Here is an 18,656-nt window from a genome sequence, read left to right as displayed (position 1 = left end):
GCTAAAGAGCCTCCTACTAAAGAATGAATGGGTCAACCAGGAAATTAAAGAAGAATTAAAAAAATTCATGGAAACAAATGAAAATGAAAACACCACTGTTCAAAATCTTTGGGATGCAGCAAAGGCAGTCCTGAGAGGAAAGTATATAGCCATACAAGCCTTTCTCAAGAAACAAGAAAGGTCTCAAATACACAACCTAACCCTACACCTAAAGGAGCTAGAGAAAAAAACAGCAAATAAAGCCTAAACCCAGCAGGAGAAGAGAAATCATAAAGATCAGAGCAGAAATCAAGGAAATAGAAACCAAAAGAACAGCAGAACAGATCAACAAAACTAGGAGCTGGTTCTTTGAAAGAATTAACAAGACTGATGAACCCCTGGCCAGACTTATCAAAAAGAAATGAGAAATGACCCAAATCAACAAAATCATGAATGAAAGAGGAGAGATCACAACCAACACCAAAGAAATACAAACAATTATAAGAACATATTATGAGCAACTCTATGCCAGCAAATTAGATAATCTGGAAGAAATGGATGCATTCTTAGAGATGTATTAACTACCAAAACTGAACCAGGAAGAAATGGAGAACCTGAACAGACTTATAACCACTAAGGAAATTGAGGCAGTCATCAAAAATCTCCCAACAAACAAAAGCCCAGGGCCAGATGGCTTCCCAGGGGAATTCTACCAAACATTTCAAGAAGAATTAATACCTATTCTCCTGAAACTGTTCCAAAAAATAGAAATGGAAGGAAAACTTCCAAACTCGTTTTAGGAGGCCACCATTACCTTGATCCCCAAACCAAAGACCCCATCAAAAAGGAGAATTACAGACCAATATCCTTGATGAACATGGATGCAAAAATTCTCACCAAAATACTAGCCAATAGGATCCAACCATACATTAAAAGGATTATTCACCACGACCAAGTGGGATTTATCCCTGGGCTGCAAGGCTGGTTCAACATCCTATAGCAAATATAATACATTAATAAAAGAAAGAACAAGAACCATGTGATCCTCTCAATAGATGCAGAAAAAGCATTTGACAAAGTACAGCATCCTTTCTTGATCAAAACTCTTCAGAGTATAGGGACAGAGGGTACATACCTCAATATCATAAAAGTCATCTATGAAAAACCCACAGCAAATATCATTCTCAATGGGGAAAAGCTGAGAGCTTTTCTGCTACGGTCAGGAACGCAGCAGGGATGTCCACTATCACCACTGCTATTCAACATAGTACTAGAAGTCCTAGCCACAGCAATCAGACAACAAAAAGAAATAAAAGGCATCCGAATTGGCAAAGAAGTCAAACTCTCACTCTTTGCAGATGATATGATACTGTATGTGGAAAAGACCAAAAGACTCCACCCCAAAACTGCTAGAACTTATACAGGAATTCAGTAAGGTGGCAGGATATAAAATCAATGCACAGAAATCAGTGGCATTCCTATACACCAACAAGACAGAAGAGAAAGAAATTAAGGAGTTGATCCCATTTACAACTGCACCCAAAACCATAAGACACCTAGGAATAAATTTAACCAAAGAGGAAATGAATCTGTACTCAGAAAACGACAAAATACTCATGAAAGAAATTGAAGAAGACGCAAAGAAATGGAAAGACGTTCCATGCTCATGGATTGGAAGAACAAACATTGTGAAGATGTCAATGCTACCTAGAGCAATCTACACATTCAATGCAATCCCCATCAAAATACCATCCCCTTTTTCAAAGAAATGGAACAAATAATCCTAAAATTTGTATGGAACCAGAAAAGACCCCGAATAGCCAGAGGAATGTTGAAAAAGAAAAGGAAAGCTGGCGGCATCACAATTCTGGACTTCAAGCTCTATGACAAAGCTGTCATCATCAAGACAGTATGGTACTGGCACAAAAACAGACACATAGATCAATGGAACAGAATCGAGAGCCCAGAAATGGACCCTCAACTCTATGGTCAACTAATTTTTGATAAAGCAGGAAAGAATGTCCAATGGAAAAAAAACAGTCTCTTCAACAAATGGTGTTGGGAAAATTGGACAGCCCCATGCAGAAGAATGAAACTGGAACATTTCCTTACACCACACACAAAAATAGACTCCGAATGGTTGAAAGACCTAACGTGAGACAGGAGTCCATGAACATCCTAAAGGAGAACACAGGCAGCAACCTCTTCGACCTCAGCTACAGCAACTTCTTCCTAGAAACATTGCCAAAGACAAGGGAAACAAGGGCAAAAATGAACTACTGGGACTCCATCAAGATAAAAAGCTTTTGCACAGCAAAAGAAACAGTCCACAAAACCAAAAGACAACCGACAGAATGGGAGAAGATATTTGCAAATGACATATCAGATAAAGGGCTAGTATCCAAAATCTATAAAGAACTTACCAAACTCAACACCCAAAGAACAAATAATCCAGTCAAAAAATGGGCAGAAGACATGAACAGACATTTTTCCAAAGAAGACATTCAAATGGCCAACAGACACATGAAAAAGTGCTCAACATCGCTCGGCATCAGGGAAATCCAAATCAAAACCTCAATGAGATACCACCTCACACCAGTCAGAAGGCTAAAATTAACAAGTCAGGAAACGACAGATATTGGTGGGGATGTAGAGAAAGGGGAACCCTCCTACACTGTTGGTGGGAATGCAAGCTGGTGCAGCCACTCTGGAAAACAGTACGGAGGTTCCTCAAACAGTTGAAAATAGAGCTACCGTATGATCCAGCAATTGCACTACTGGGTATTTACCCCAAAGATACAAATGTAGGGATCTGGAGGGGTACATGTACCCCGATGTTTATAGCAGCAATGTCCACAATAGCCAAACTATGGAAAGAGCCAAGATGTCTATCGAGAGATGAATGGATAAAGATGTGGTATATACATACAATGGAATATTATGCATCCATCAAAAGGAATGAAATCTTGTCATTTGCAACGATGTGGATGGAACTGGAGGGTGTTATGCTGAGCGAAATAAATCAATCAGAGAAAGACAGGTATCATATGACCTCACTGATAGGAGGGAATCTTAATCTCAGGAAACAAACTGAGGGTTGCTGGAGTGGGGGGGTGGGAAGGATGGGGTGGCTGGGTGATAGACATTGGGGAGGGTATGTGCTATGGTGAGCGCTGTGAATTGTGTAAGACTGTTGAATCACAGACCTGTACCTCTGAAACAAATAATACATTATATGTTAAAAAAAAAAAGGAGAAGAAGAAGATAGTAGGAGGGGAAGAATGAAGGGGGGTAAATCGGAGGGGGAGACAACTATGAGAGACTATGAACTCTGAGAAACAATCTGAGGGTTCTAGAGGGTAGGGGGGGTGGGGGGATGGGTTAGCCTGGTGATGGGTATTAAAGAGGGCACGTACAGCATGGAGCACTGGCTGTTATACACAAACAATGAATCATGGAACACTACATCAAAAACAAATGATGTAATGTATGGTGATTAACATAATAAAAAAATAAGCTTCTTTCTAAATAATTGTTTTAAAAAATACAAGTGATAGACATTCTGAATTTTTTAAAATTTCCAATTGAAAATTAGCAAAAAACTTGTAATCCCATATAGTTTTCATTTAGGTATAGTTTCCCTTTTTATTACGTGAGCTAAGAGTATAAATAAGTGTTACCAAAAGCTTTTCATATCTGAAGCATATCATAGCATATTTAGAGCCACAGCCAAACCAGGAAGCTTTGGTCAACAGATTTAGCAAGTAGGTTAAGCCTGAGGATGCACCTAATGGTATGTATTTTTTCTGGGCCATTTTCCCACGCTATGTAGACACATTTTTTTAAACAAAACTGATTTACTTTTAGGTCCTTGTGTAACCTGCCTTTTTGCTAAATATTTAGCTCACGAACAACTTTCTATATCAGTAAATATATATCTACAAAATAATCATTTTTAAGGTTTGTAAAGTATTCCATTAACAAGCTTTTGCAGCTAAAGTCATAAATGGCAGCTATCTCACCCATGAAAACACTTCAGGGACATTGTCCAACGCAATATAATTAAGCTAGACAGTGTCATCCTGTATGACTTCTAATTTCATTTATCATTCAGTATGTATAGCTGCAATTTCATCTTACTTAACCTCCCCTGACCATTATTTAATACACCTAAGTGAATGGCTTCTTTGGATGAAAAATAAGGAAAATAAACTATAAAGTTTCAGAATTAGTCTGTAGAATTACAGTTCAGCAATTCATAAATTTACTCTGGGCATTCCAAGTCCCAACTTGACTGTAGCTGATAAATCCATTATCAGAACATACCATGCCACCACAATTTCACACCCTACTCTGAACCACCCTATTTCTCAGTCTCAGCTGTACCCTAAACTACATCCAAGTGTAATAATGTGGCACATCAACTCTTCTTGGTAGAAGATTAAAAAAAAAAAACCCAAACAAACCCAACATTGCCAAATGAAATGTGAATTCTGACTCTTGGTCGGTCCTTGGGATTATGCTTTTTTAGTAGGGCACTGCTACTCTCTTCACTTAGCACAGCACTTGGCTTCACCTTAAAAGCACGACAGACATTAAAATAACCCAGATTCATTTACTTCATTATATTAGTGGCACCGAAGATGTACATAAAACTGTGACTCTATGCTATCGGCAAGTAGGACTTCAGAGCTGTCTGTATCGTCTACTAAAGAACTATACTGTATACACACAGCACGTCTGATGTTGGACAAAGAGTCTGTTTTCTCAACTACAACAGCATGTTAGCAAATGTGACTTCCTGTCATGCCCAGGGTCTACTAGAGGTAAACACAGCACTTGAAATTTCTGATCTGAATGCTCTAGCCCACGAATTTTATGATTTTGATGGAAAAGTATTTGAGAAGACAAAAATTAAGAAAACACTGCTATTTAAAAAATAAAATAAAATGAACACATACATAAAAAAGAAAATACTGCTATTTAGACTTAAGTACCTCTTTATGTGAAAATATTTCTAAGCACTTCTTTCTTGATTTGCACAGCGTCTTACTGTCCAGAAATGTTGGCTTAAGTGAGTTGTCTATATCCTATGAAATCAGGCATTCTGAAATATATATAAAAAAAGCACTTTCCATACACTTTCAGCAATCACAAGAACAATGAAAAACGTTTAACATTCACTATACCCTTTACTTCAATGGCTTCTAAGGAGAGTTCCCCTCTTAATTTCCCCTCTTGACTCCTTCAAAGAATTTGCATCCAGCCCTACCTTTCTATGTGGACAGATTCCATTTGGGAAAATCTCAAGGCTTTAACGTTGCACTCACTCAAAATTCAAGAGGTAGATACATTTATTCTTGAGTTGAAGTTCCCCAAAAGCCAAGTGTCCCCACACTGAGATTCACAATCTTTTAAAGCCTAGTAATTCCCATAACCACCTTCTGAAATAGACAAACTAACACTTATCTCTGTTTACAGGACACTAGACTGTGGTGACTTGTTTGGGCTTCCACGGCCCAATCAGCATGCTAAGTCATGCTTTTTGTACCCCTACTCTGTTGAGTCATGCATGCTATCTTTACTAAAAACAAGAATATTTCATGTCAACAGTATATGGCATCACACACAAATCATAGAAATACAACTTATTAAAATAACTGAAAACCTTTACAGCCAAAACACCTCTTACAACCACATCAATGTACCCGAACCACAAAACTAAGTAGCAGGACTGACTGGTCTAGTCACCAAAGGCGCAAAAATTATCAACTTCCTGTTCTCACCAAAAAGCAATGGATATTAGTCTCTTTTTTTTTTGTTTTTAAAGATTTTATTTATTTATTTGACAGAGAGAGCGAAAGAGCACAAGCAGGGGGAGCAGCAGAGGGAGAGGAAGAAGCAGGCCCCCTTCCGAGCAGGGAGCCTGACGCGAGACTCGATCCCAGGACCCTGGGATCATGACCTGAGCCGAAGGCAGATGCTTAGCCATCTGAGCCACCCAGGCGCCCAGATATTAGTTTCTTCAAAAGAGTAGTTTTCATTAGAAGAAAATCATATATGCAGGCTATCTTCCAGCTGTGAATACACAAGTTTAAGGTCATTACTCAGCTGTTTACAGAAGAGATTACCCCCATTATCTCTCCTCCTGAACACCTACAGAAGTTATCAAGTTAAAACAAGGCCTCACTAGGAATAAACTACTAGTTCATTACTCTGCATGCAAACTTCTAGAGTTGTTTACAAACCATTCTGGCTCATAATCAGGGATTACCAGAATGTTAAACACCAGCCACACAGAGAAGTTGCAAAGTTTACAAGTCATTAAAAAAAAAAAAAAAAAAATTTCACTAGCCCCTTCACATTTAGTGTTATGGAGGTATTGCCCAAGGGTAACACCTGCCATTCTAAAACCAAACTGCCTGGAAGTAAGTCAGGACTGACTCCAGTACTCCGTGTGGTGGTGAGCAAATGACTTGGGTTCTCTGAGTCTCGTCCATAAAAAGGGGTAAGAGATAGCCCCTAGCTCATAGCCCATAGGGTTGCTAAAGAATGGAGATAAAATGGGTAAAAAGTGTTTAGTACAGTGTCTGGCACCTAGAAAGCACGTAATAAATATCCATTTACTATTGCTTCTACTGCTACCCCTATCACTACCACCATCACTACCCCAGGAGCATGGGAGCATTAATATACACCTGGGGATATATTTTTGTTAAATAGATTGGATCTAATTTTTTTGGGTCCCAGGACTATGCCAATTAGCGCCACTTAATTTTATGTATTCTTCAACACCTTGCTCAGAATATATACTTCACAGATAAAGGTTTTCAGATACTGCGTGCCCTAATGATCTGTTTGCTTTGAGCTGAGCTCATGGAATCTATTGCCTAAAACATTCAGCGGGCAATTAATCAATCACATGTTGGCATGGCATCATTTTTGTCCGACATGCCATTATCATTTGAACTGTGCAGTGATGTGATTTTCACGTGTTTGTGTCTCATGGCTGTATAGATCTTGAGGGTAATGACCATACCATAATGCTTCTTTGTATCTATCAAGGGCTGGAATTTTGCATATAATTGGCACTCCATAAATGTGCTAATCAATGAGTTTTCTAATTACTTCTGAGTGTGTATATCAAATGTATTTTACAAAATAAAAAAAGCAGGTTTATTAATAAACTCAGAGATCTGAGTACTTGTGAACAAAAATGCTTCGTAGCTACCACTGAAATGCATAATTATGTGTACCTCTCCATGGAGATTCCAAAAATGAGATGAAATGATAGAGCAATGAATCAGGAGCAGTCAGAAATACTTGCTACCTAGCACAAATTAAATTCTTCTGCAAAAACTATAGCCACAACAAATTTTATACCGATTATTTTAGTATCCATATACTGTACATTTCATACACAAAAGCTAATGATTTCTGCCATACTTCAGAACAACAGGCACTGTTCGGTGACTAAAGATGAATATATGTGCCTTTCTGGTGAGAAGGTAAAATGGTATAGCTGCTGTGGAAAACAGCATGGCAGTTCCTCAAAAACTTAAACCTATAATTATGGTATGATCCAGCAATCCTACTTGTAAATATATAAAAAAACTGAAAGCTTGGACTTGGGAATATTTGTACACCAATGTTCATAGCAGCATTATTCACAACAGCCAAAAGATGAAAATGACCCCACTATCCATGGATGGATGAGTGGATAAGGAAAATGTGGTCTATCCGTATAATGGAATATTATTTAGCTTTGAAAAGGAAGGAAATTGTGACACATGAATGAACTTTGAAGACAATGTTAAGTGAAAGAAACCAGATACAAAAGGACAAATACCATATGGTTATGCTTATATGAGGTAGCTGGAGTAGCCAAATTCATAGAGACAAAAAGTAGAACGATGGTTGCCAGGGGCTAGGGAAGAGTGGGGAATAAGGAGTTCCTGATTCATGAAGACAGAGTTTCAGTTTGGGAACATGAAAAAGTTCTGGAGAGGGATGGCACCAAGAATGTACTTCATGCCACTGAACTATACACTTAAAAATGTTGCTTAAATGGTACATTTTATATTTTACCACAATAAAAATATTTCAAAAAATTAAGGAATACATGCTATGTAAAAAAAAAGATGAATATAGGTGTAGCCCAAAATTTCTGGTTATTACTCTCTCTGTACACTTATCAAATTAACACCAACAATTCACTTAAGAATCTTAAATGGTGAGTAAAGGATAAACTAGCCAAGTCTCAATAAATGCATTTTGTGAGAGGTTTGATTTATGAAGTATACAATCTTCATTTATCTTTCTTGGACTCCTTTACCGATGTTCACATGGAGAAATATCACTAACGGATGAGGAATTAATAGAGTTGACATTTTAAAAACCTCTAAAGGGCACTTGCCTTTACAAAACTTACGCCTTAAGTTACTAAGAGCGCCTATGAGAAAATATGATCCTCACACAAAAGTCACAATAAGGGTTTAATAATTTACACTTGTTTTCAACATTTTAAGGGCTGCAATTCTTTCCTAAAGTTCATTTATCTATGAACTACATAACGATACTGAGATTATAAATAAAAACATTCTCTAACAAAAAGTGTTTTTATTGAGACAATGGCATTTAGCAATCAGAACTTAGTATCTGAGAGATCCATTGCATTAAGTTATTCTCTTAAAATAAAATGTTATAAAGACATGTGTAAGCATGAGAGAGGAAAAAAAGTGCTGAAGGTAATGGTTTCCTGAAAAACTGCTTCTCACAAGATTTCATAGTATAGTCGAGCGTCATTATTATGGCATTATTTGCAAATTCGCCCTCTCCATAAAATTTGTTTCTAACCCCAAAATCAGTACTTGCAACATGTTCCTAGTTATTTGCAGATGCCAATTTGAGGTGTCCAACGTGCATGCTTCCCACCGAGATAGAACAGGACAGCACTCTGTCATCCCGCGTCAGGTCTCCTACTGTAAACAAGTGCCCTTTTCATGATTTAGTGCCATGTTTTTCATATTTTTGTGTGTTTTTGGTTGGTGAATTCACTATTGAAAACGGCTCCAAAGTGAACTGCGCAAGTGCTGCCTAGTCTTCTTAGACACAAGAAGCCTGTGGTATGCCTTATGGAGAAAATCCATGTTAGATAAGATTTACTGGGGCATGAATTATCAGTGCTATCCACTCTGAATTCAAAGTTAGTAACTCAACAGTATATATTGAATAACACGTCCTTAAACAGACACACATACAAAAATGTAAAAAAAAAGGGGCACCTGGGTGGCTCAGTCGTTAAGCATCTGCCTTTGGCTCAGGTCAGGATGGGATTGAGCCCCGCATAGGGCTCCCTGCTCGGTGGGAGGCCTGCTTCTCCCTCTTCCACTCCCCCTGCTTGTGTTCCCTCTCTCGCTGTCTCTCTCTGTCAAATAAATAAAATCTTAAAAAAAAAAATGTAAAAAAAAAAAGTTAAAAAAAATGTAGCAATCAGTTGACCAAAATGTTATGATCAGAAGCTGGCAGGAACCTAACCTTGTATCTCCTGTAGGAGCAATGGTTCCATATTCACTCATTCAGTGTTCATGGCAACTTTACATAAGTACCATAAAAAACAAGAATCAAGAACCGACTGTACTTTGTTAAACAATGGGGTGGGGGGAATCAATAGAATAGAAAAGACAGCCCACAAACAGGCCCATGTGAATATGGCAGCAAATGGCAAAGACATCAGTAGGAAAAAGGTAAACTTCAGGAACTGGTCTTGGGACAAGTGATTATCAATTTGGGAAAAGGAAAGTGAATTGTCACCTCACAACACAGAAAAACTCAACTGAAATGTGAAAGTCAAACTTTATCCCTATGAGAAGAAAATAGTTGTTTTTTTTTCTAACAGGAGAAGAGCTTTAAGATGTTGATTTAGGGAAATATTTCATAAACAAAACAAAAAGAATCCATTAAGGAAAAATCAACAAGAAAAATAAAAAATTTTGATCAAAAGACATTAAACATGAAAAACTACAAATCAGAAACTGGAAAAAGATGCTCCCAACACATGTAACTAATATGGAGAACTCCTAAAAATAATAAGAAAAAGACAAACAATCCAATAGAAAAATGACAAAAGACATGAACAGTATTTAATAGAAGATTCAAATGACTAATATATGTAAAAGATGTTAAAATTTAGTAATATTCAGAAGTGAAAATGAAAATCTCAGTAAAATACTTTATATAAATCAGCAAAACTTAAAAACTCTGGGGCACCTGGGTGGCTCAATCGGTTGGGCATCTGCCTTTGGCTTGGGTCATGATCCTGGGGTCCTGGGATCGAGCCCCACATTGGGCTCCCTGCTCAGCCGGGAGCCTGTTTCTCCCTCTCCCTCTGCCTGCCGCTCCCCCTGCTTGTGCGCACTCTCTCTCTTGCTTTCTCTGTTAAATGAATAAATAAAATCTTAAAAAAAACTTAAAAATTCTGATAATACCAAAGTGTCAGAGAAAATGTAGAACAGAAACTCTTTCACTGCTAGTGGGAATACAAATACCTTGATAAAAACTGATATGAATACCTTGGAAAACACTTTATCATTGTCTAGTGAAGTTGAAGATGCATGTACCCTGTAATATAGCAATTCTACTTCTCAGTGTAAAATCTACAGGAACTTGTAATATGTGCACCAGGAAACAAGCACAAGAATGTCCACAACAATACTGTGTGAAATTTTGAAAATCCTTGCCCAAAAAAGGCCCTTATATCCAAGAACAGGTAATGGGATAAATTACATTATACTCGTAAGTGAAATGTTACAGAGCAATGGAAATTAACAACTGATAGTTCTCTATGGTTTTCTAATCAAAATGAATGACCTTTAAAATCAAGAAATTGAAGACACAAATACATGGAAACATATTCCATGCTCATGGATTGGAAGAATTCAGATTGTTACAATGTCCACACTGCCCAAAGTAATACAGATTCAATGCAATACTTAATCAGAATTCCATTGGCATACTTCACAGAACTAGAACAAATAATTCTAAAATTTGTATGGAACTATAAAAAACCTGGAACAGCCAAAGCCATCTTGAGAAAGAAGAAAGCTGGAAGTATCATGCTACCTGATTTCAAATTAGACTATAAAGCTACAACAATCAAAACAGTATGGTATAAAGGGGATTAAGTGTACTTATCTTGATGAGCACTGAGAAATGTAAAGAACTATAGAATCACTGTATTGTACATTTGAAACTATTATAACACCGTACATTAATTATACTTCAATTTTTTTAAGTGTGGTATCGGTACAAAAACAGACACACAGAACAATGGAACAGAACTGAGAGCCCAGAAATAAACCCACACAGATATGGACAACTAATCTACAATAGGAGTGTACAATGGAGGACCATCTTCAATAAATGGTGTTGGGAAAACCGAACAGCCACATGCAAAAGAATAAAACTGTATCACTGTCCTATACCATACACAAAATTAACTCACAATGGATTAAAGCTTGAATGTGAGACCTGAAACCATAAAATTCCTAGATGAAAACATAAATGGTAAGCTCCTTGACCTCAGTCTTAGCAAAATCTTTGTGGATCTGACTCTAAAGGCAAGGGAAACAAAAACAAAAATAAACAAATGGGACTACATCAAACTAATGTGCTTATGCTCAGTGAAGGAAACCATCATCAAAACAAAAAGGCAACCTACTGAGTGGGAGAAGATATTTACAAACCACATATCTGATAAGGGGTTAATACCCAAAATATACAAAGAACTCATACGACTTAACAACAACAAAAAATCCAAACAACCCGATTAAAAAATGGGCAGAGGATCAAAATAAGTATTTCTCCAAAGAAGACATACATATGGCCAACAGGCATGAATGCTCACCATCACTATTAGGGAAATGCAAATCAAAACCCACAATGAGATATCATTTAACACCTGTTAAAATGGCTATTATCAAAAAGCAAAGAAACAAATGTTGGCGAGGATGTGGAGAAAAGGGAACCCTTATATACTGCTGGTGGGATTGTAAATTGACACACCCACTGTGGAAAACAGTATGGACATTCCTCAAAATATTAAGAATAGAACGACCATATGACCCAGCTATATCCCCACTTTTGGGTATTTATCCAAAGAATACAAAAACACTAATTCAAAAAGATATGCACCCCTATGTTCACTACAGCATTATTTACAATAGCCAAGATATGGAAACAACCTAACTGTCCATCAGTAGGTAGATGCATAAAGATGATGTGGTATATTCATACAATGGAATAGTACTCAGCATAAAAAAGAATGACATCTTGCCATCTGCAACAATATGGATAGACCATAAGGGTTATGCTAAGTGAAATAAGTCAGACAAGCACCATATGATTTCACTCAAAAGTGGAATCTAAAAACACAAAACAAATGAACAAACAAAATATAACAAAAATAAACTCATAGATACTGAGCATAGAATGATGGTTATCAGAGGGGAAAGGTGGCTCTGGGGAGTGAGACAGATGAAGGAGGTCAACTGATTGGTGATGGATGGCAACCAGACTTATGGTAGTGACCACTTTGTAGTGTATGCAGATGTGAATTATAAAGCTGTATACATGAAACTTGTATTTTTTTTGAAAAACACTGTTGAAAGGATAAAATAATCACAAATATATAGTACAATTCCACTTATACAAAATTCAAAAACAGAATATTAATCATCATATTGTTTAGGGTCTCATACATATGTAATACAAACTATGAAGAAAAGTCAGACACTAACAAACCCCAAATTCACAGTTGTGGTATCCTTGGAGGGCAGGGATGTAGTATCAGGGAGAGGCACACAGCGGGCAAAAACAGAACTGTTATTTCCCTCTTCAAGCCTGTTCTTCCTCCACCAGTCCCCACCTTTGGAACTATATTTGGTTTCTCTCTTCCTCTCACACCCTCATGTAATAATTAATCAGCAAGGTTTATCAACAGTATCTCTCAAACCCAACTCTTTCCGTCTCCATTACTTTACTCTGGTTGAAGCCTCCATCAACCTCTCACTAGGACTGCTGCAATAGCTCCCTTCCTGGTCTCTCCCGACTATACAATGCATCCTCCACAACAAGGCCAAGTGATCTTTTCAAAATAGTAAGTCAAATCATGTCCTTTAAGTTCACCAACGGCTTCCTTCCCTTCACACTTAGAATGAAACCCAATCTCTATCGGGGTCTTCACGGCTCCCTCCAATCTGTTCTCTGCTCACCTCTCTGACCTCACCTCCTCCCACCCACTAGGTTTCAGCCAGCATGGTTTTCTACTTCTCAAAACTTGCCAGGCTGATTCCCTCCTAAGACATTCTCACAGGAATGCCTTTTACCTGGCTCTTGGTTTTGCTGGCTTCATCTCAGCATCCAAGCCTCAAATTTTTAAACATAAATGTTACCTTCTTGACAAGGCTGCCTCTGACCAACTCATCAAAAATAGCCCCACTGCTACCATCAATCACTCCAGCCTCTCTCATTCTTTATGGCACTTTCCACTCTATGTTAATTTAGGGCTTCAGTCCCTTCCCCCAGAACCTAAGTCCCACAAAGGTAGAGATTTGTCGGTCCAGCTCAGCGTTACATGCAGGAACATCTGGCACAGGGCAACAAATAGTTGCTGAATGAATTAAAGAGTGAATTTTACTTTGATGTAACAACTTCTGGCAGTGAAATGAAAAGTATACTGGTGATGAGTATGACAGAATCAAAAGAGAAATTATGAAAATCACTCGGAAGAGCATTAATCTCAGAACTTTTAAATTATCCTTTTCTTAACAGTGCTAGTAATAGATCACATTTCTAAAGGCCATTAATGAATTATTAGTAAAAGTTTCACACAGCCACAGTCTGGAGTTTTGGAAGTGTGTCATCTTGTTCAAATCTGTTTCTAGGAGAGCACTGTGAGTAAGAGCCCGGGGCTTCAGTTAGGCCTAAGTTCAATCACAGATCTCCACTGGAATTTGAACAAGTTACTTACCTCTTTATGCCTGCCTTGTCATTTGTAAAATGGAACTATTAATAGCTATTTCGTAGTCATTAGTCACTGTGAAGATTAAATGACGTTTTTAAAGCATCTAGTTGTATCTGGCATGCAGTAAGGAGTCAACAAATTGTCATTATTATTATTATGAATGCTGAGAATAGGAAGGTCCAGACAAATGGGACAGCTCAAAAACTGTGTGTACCTACTGTAATATAAAGCATGCTAGGTAAGTAATTCTCAAATTTTAGTGTGAGCAGAAGATCCACCTAGGCAAATCCCAAGATTCAGATTTACTAAGTCGAGGGTGGAATTTTCAGAGACCTGCAATTTTCACCATAAATTCAGTCAATTCTGATTCACTTGGTCCATTAACTCTGATAAACCCTGTGCTAGGTGTCCTAAAGATTATAGAGGTTATTTGAGCCTCCTGTCCTCTATGAATTTACAATCTAAAAGGGGTACAAACAACATATACAAATAATACAAAGCAATGTAGGAAAATTAGTGTAGATTGTACAGGCAAGAAAGACTTTAAGGAAGAAAGGTCATCTGTAATAAAATGATGAGTAGGAATTCATGAAGAACACATTTCCCAGACTTTCAGGAATAATGTTACAAAAGAAAGTACAATGAGCAGACAGCTTGGCAGGAACAGAGGATCTGCAGTTAGGATGGAAAAACAATGTTAGGGAAAAAAAATAGAGGCTCTAGGATACCATCAATGCCAACCTAAACAGTATGGGCTTTATTCAGTGCTGGCACTACGAAGTTAATGGTTTTTGAGGAGAGAAATGATAAATTCGGGTGTTGTTCTTTGGAAGAGTACTCTGATGAAGCTATGCAAGATCAAGTAGAACGAGAACAACAGACAATGGCAATAGTGAGGCTGTTAGCACTCTAATCTCAAAGAAATGAAAGTCAGGAGAGGGTAATGAAAATGATTGAAGAGGAAGGAATGGCAACTCTTAATGACTTAGGCATGACAATCACAGCTGACTGCTTCACTCCTTAAGTCCAAACTGTATCACTGTCAGTTTCATGTTACTTTTTAGAACCTTTTCTTATATAACTAATTAGAATAAGTATCTAGAGTTCACTTAAAACACAGCCCACAATTAAGAGGTCAGTAAATAGGCCTCTGACTAGTCAAAATACATGTCACATAGTTCATACACTAAAAAGAGTATTTGTGTATATATGATAAACATATATACATATACAATTGAAAGAACGTTATTCAGAGCTGCACAATCTTATTTTACACAAAGTTCTAACAAATATAAGCATCTAATTTCCAAACCCACAGCAGTTTGGAAGCAAAAATTAGGAGAAAAGAGCCTGCTATAGGTGGACATACCTAAGAGTCTGAGGTTCAAGAGAAAAAATGAAAACTATAAAAAAGCACACACAATCACTCAGGGTAAGTTCTCCACAACTGTTTATTGACAGGTACACAGGATTCCCAGAAAAACGAAATTAATGAGATTCTTCCTTCATGTTCCAAGCAACTACCACAGAAAGAAAGCTTTTAAACATTCTTTAAAGCTAAAGATTTCAAAACAAATATTCACCTGATAGAAAGATAATTTTTAAAAGATGGCTGATACATGCCAACATAGACCCTCTCACCAGTACCCAAGATATAGTCAATAAATATATAATTTACAACACACAAAGTTTGAAGATGATTAAAAATGCTCTCATAAGGCATCTCATCAAGAATATGGCCCCAATGATGAAGTTTAATTTGGGTAATTCTTTCCTGATGGCTATGACTTGGAATTCCAGGTCCCAAATAATATGAAAGCATCCTCAACAAGAATTAACACCAATAAACTGGTCTTAAATACATACCCTATAAATTTACCTACTAAAATCAGGCAACATTACTTGACACTCAACATCATGTAACAATAGGCTAGATGACAATCTTTAAAAAGACTTTTAAACATAGCAATTCATGAAGGTCTCTCACTTTGTTCACCAATACTTATTAATGTTCATTATAATACTGTTCATATAAAGACCTAATCTATTTTATAAACAGTTAAAAACATCATTGGGGGGAATTAGATGTTAACTGACTGAAAGTTACACTTAAGTTTATGATTAAGTTTAAAATATATACTAAAGCCATGAACCTATATCTTTAATTATGTAGAATTATTAAACTATATATTATTGGAATAAGAAGAGTTTAGGTTTCAGCTTGAGAGTTTTTAAATAGCAGAAAAGCAAATCAGTGTATATTTACAACACTATAACATTAAAATTACCTTAAGTATATTGTAGGGATAAGTCAACTAAACGGAATTAGGCCTCTCATTTTCTTTCACATGGCCAAGGATAGAGAAAATTAAAGCATACACTTCAAAATTTCATAAAATAATCAGGCCAGATTAAGATATCAAAGATTAAGATTATGCTCCAAAATGCCAAACATGCTACGTTATAAATATGTAAACAAATAAAGCAGTCAGTTGCACCCCCACCCAAACCCATCTCCTTATAATCATCCTGGCTCTCTAGAAGCATACAACATGAGGACACTAACCGAAGCCAAAGAAATGTGCCTAGGAGACAGTGTTTTTCAAAGTGCAACCTGTGACCCACAAATCAATTTAGTGGACTTCAGTCAGCATTTTTAATGAAAGAGAATGGAACATAATAGAAATTATCAGAACGCATCATATGTAATAAGGGTAAACAGTGCTCTGTGAAACTTTTCATTCATATATAGGTATGTACTAGATCGTAACATAAAAAGTACTTCTTAACATGGGGCATGATTTAAAAAAAAAAAAAAGTTTGAAAGCTCTTACCCTAGAGATCTAGTTCTAATGCCTCAGGACCCAAAGGCTGAGTGTTTTCATTAGTCCTCAGCACCTACAAGTAATCTCTTTGCTCAAGATGGCCTCTTGGAAACCAATTTAAGAGCTCCAGGGCAGCATAAAAAGAACAGGGACTGCCCCAGCTAAGCCTGTGTCTGGACCTAAAAGGGTTGCTGACGTCCCCAAACAACAGCCCTAGGCGGTGCCTACAAGCTCCCAGTAACTGAGCAACCTTCAGACTAGAGCTCCTCCTTCCGCAACTGGCTGTCAACAGTTGAACTCTTCCAACCAACTTTCCTTAACTACAACTTCTAAAATCACTGTTTCAAGAGAAGACAGTATGAAATCTTCTCGCTTCATCAATTCCCAGAATGTCTTCCTAGGAGAGGATCTAGAACTCTGTATTCCTCGTTCTCATCAAAGAATGAAGCACCACACAGGATCCTTACACTGCCCCCTTCCCAGATCCTAGGACAGGGTACTCCTCCCAGGCCCCATCTTACTCCAATCCCCTCACTCTGAGCGTCTCCCAACTCGAGGGCAAAACGGTTCTCCCAAAAGCCCGTCTTAAACTAACGCATCCTTTCATCAGCCGCCTGGAAGGAGCAGGCCTAGTGTCCCAGGAGCCTGGAAATGCCCGCCAGCTCCGTTCCCCACCAAACCTCCCTGGGGACATGTCCTCTACTCCCCCCCCCCCCCACGCCCCTCACCTTTGGTTACAGGAGTTCAGAGACAAAGTTTCCTATTTCCCCAGCACTCGTCTCCATCTCCTACCACCCAGGGGGCACCTTTCCATTCCCCACGCCCCTCGTAAGGTGAGAAGCCGGGATTCTCCCAGGGACTCAGGCACCTGCCTCCTCCCGCCCCCGCCAGGCCCTCCCCCTCCTCCCAGCCCAGGACCCTCCCCGCGCCTCCCCAGCCAGTCCAGGCCCCATTCTCCCTCCAGCCGCAGGCAGGTGGCCCATCCCCCCCTTCCTCCCAGGCAGGCCTCGTCCCGCTCCGAGTTCTTGCCCGCGTTCCTCCACACTGCGCCCCAGCAGGAACGGCCCTCCGCGCCTCGGCTCCGGAGGGGAGCGCTTGGGGCCTCGAGAAGCCGGCGGAGCCGGCGGGCCCGGGCTCCACTCACCCCTCAGCCCGGGAGGCGGGGGAGCTGCTGCGGCGGCTCCTCGGGCTGCGCCTCTCCTCCCCCCTCCCGGCCACCGCTGTCGCTGCCGCTCAGCCTCCGGCCTGGTCCCGGGCGGCCCCGGCCCGGCTCCGCTTCACCTCGTCCCCCACTCTGGCCGCCGGAGCCCAGTGTCCTGCATTGACCCGGAAGCAGCTTTCACGGCCCAACAACAACACGTGACCCTGCCGCACGTGTCACGTCCGCTGCGTGAATGGGAGGGGGCGCCGCGGGAGCGGGTCCTCCTCCACCAAGCTCGGGTTGCCATGGCAACGGGGAGGCCTGCACAGGCCTGGGCCTCGCTACTAACGCGCTGCATCTGCTCTTCCCCTTGGCGGTCCGGAGGGCACACCCTAGGTGCCAAGGAGGAGTACATTGTCCCATCAGAGTGCGGTGGAGACGGGTCAGAGCAGAGCCTGGGCAGCTGAGAGGCTGTGGCTTTACAGAAAGGAGCATTGGGCTGAACCTTTGCAGACTTACCTGGAATGTTGTCCTGGCTCTGTCACTAATTTTCTGTGTGACCCTGATTAACTCACTTACTGCCCCTGGTTTCAGTTTCCTCACCAGGCGAGCTCTAGGCTGTAATCTAATAAAAATCCCAAGATGCTTTTGCATGAGGTCGTGCTAGCACTCTGACCTTTCTTCTGTG

The 18,656-nt window shown here is 39.3% G+C and overlaps 1 protein-coding gene across 2 annotated transcripts in view; it reads right to left on the bottom strand.

The window, feature by feature from the left end:
* The window catches only part of LOC113914199 (tubulin-specific chaperone cofactor E-like protein), a 177,291-nt gene extending 159,134 nt beyond the window's left edge, over positions 1-18,157 (bottom strand). Inside the window, exons 1-2 of one of the 2 annotated variants that reach the window (XM_035722684.1) lie at positions 17,972-18,157; positions 4,977-5,086 (exon numbers count right to left, since the gene is read on the bottom strand). The gene's annotated coding sequence lies outside the window, so the exon portion shown is untranslated. The remainder of the gene's footprint in view (positions 1-4,976; positions 5,087-17,971) is intronic. The other variant, XM_027580938.1, reaches the window with a different exon arrangement.
* Positions 18,158-18,656: the final 499 nt, after the last annotated feature.

This window comes from Zalophus californianus, chromosome 11, assembly GCF_009762305.2.
Source record: "Zalophus californianus isolate mZalCal1 chromosome 11, mZalCal1.pri.v2, whole genome shotgun sequence".
NCBI classification, from domain to species: domain Eukaryota; kingdom Metazoa; phylum Chordata; class Mammalia; order Carnivora; family Otariidae; genus Zalophus; species Zalophus californianus.
This window is presented reverse-complemented; position numbering and strand designations above follow the sequence as displayed.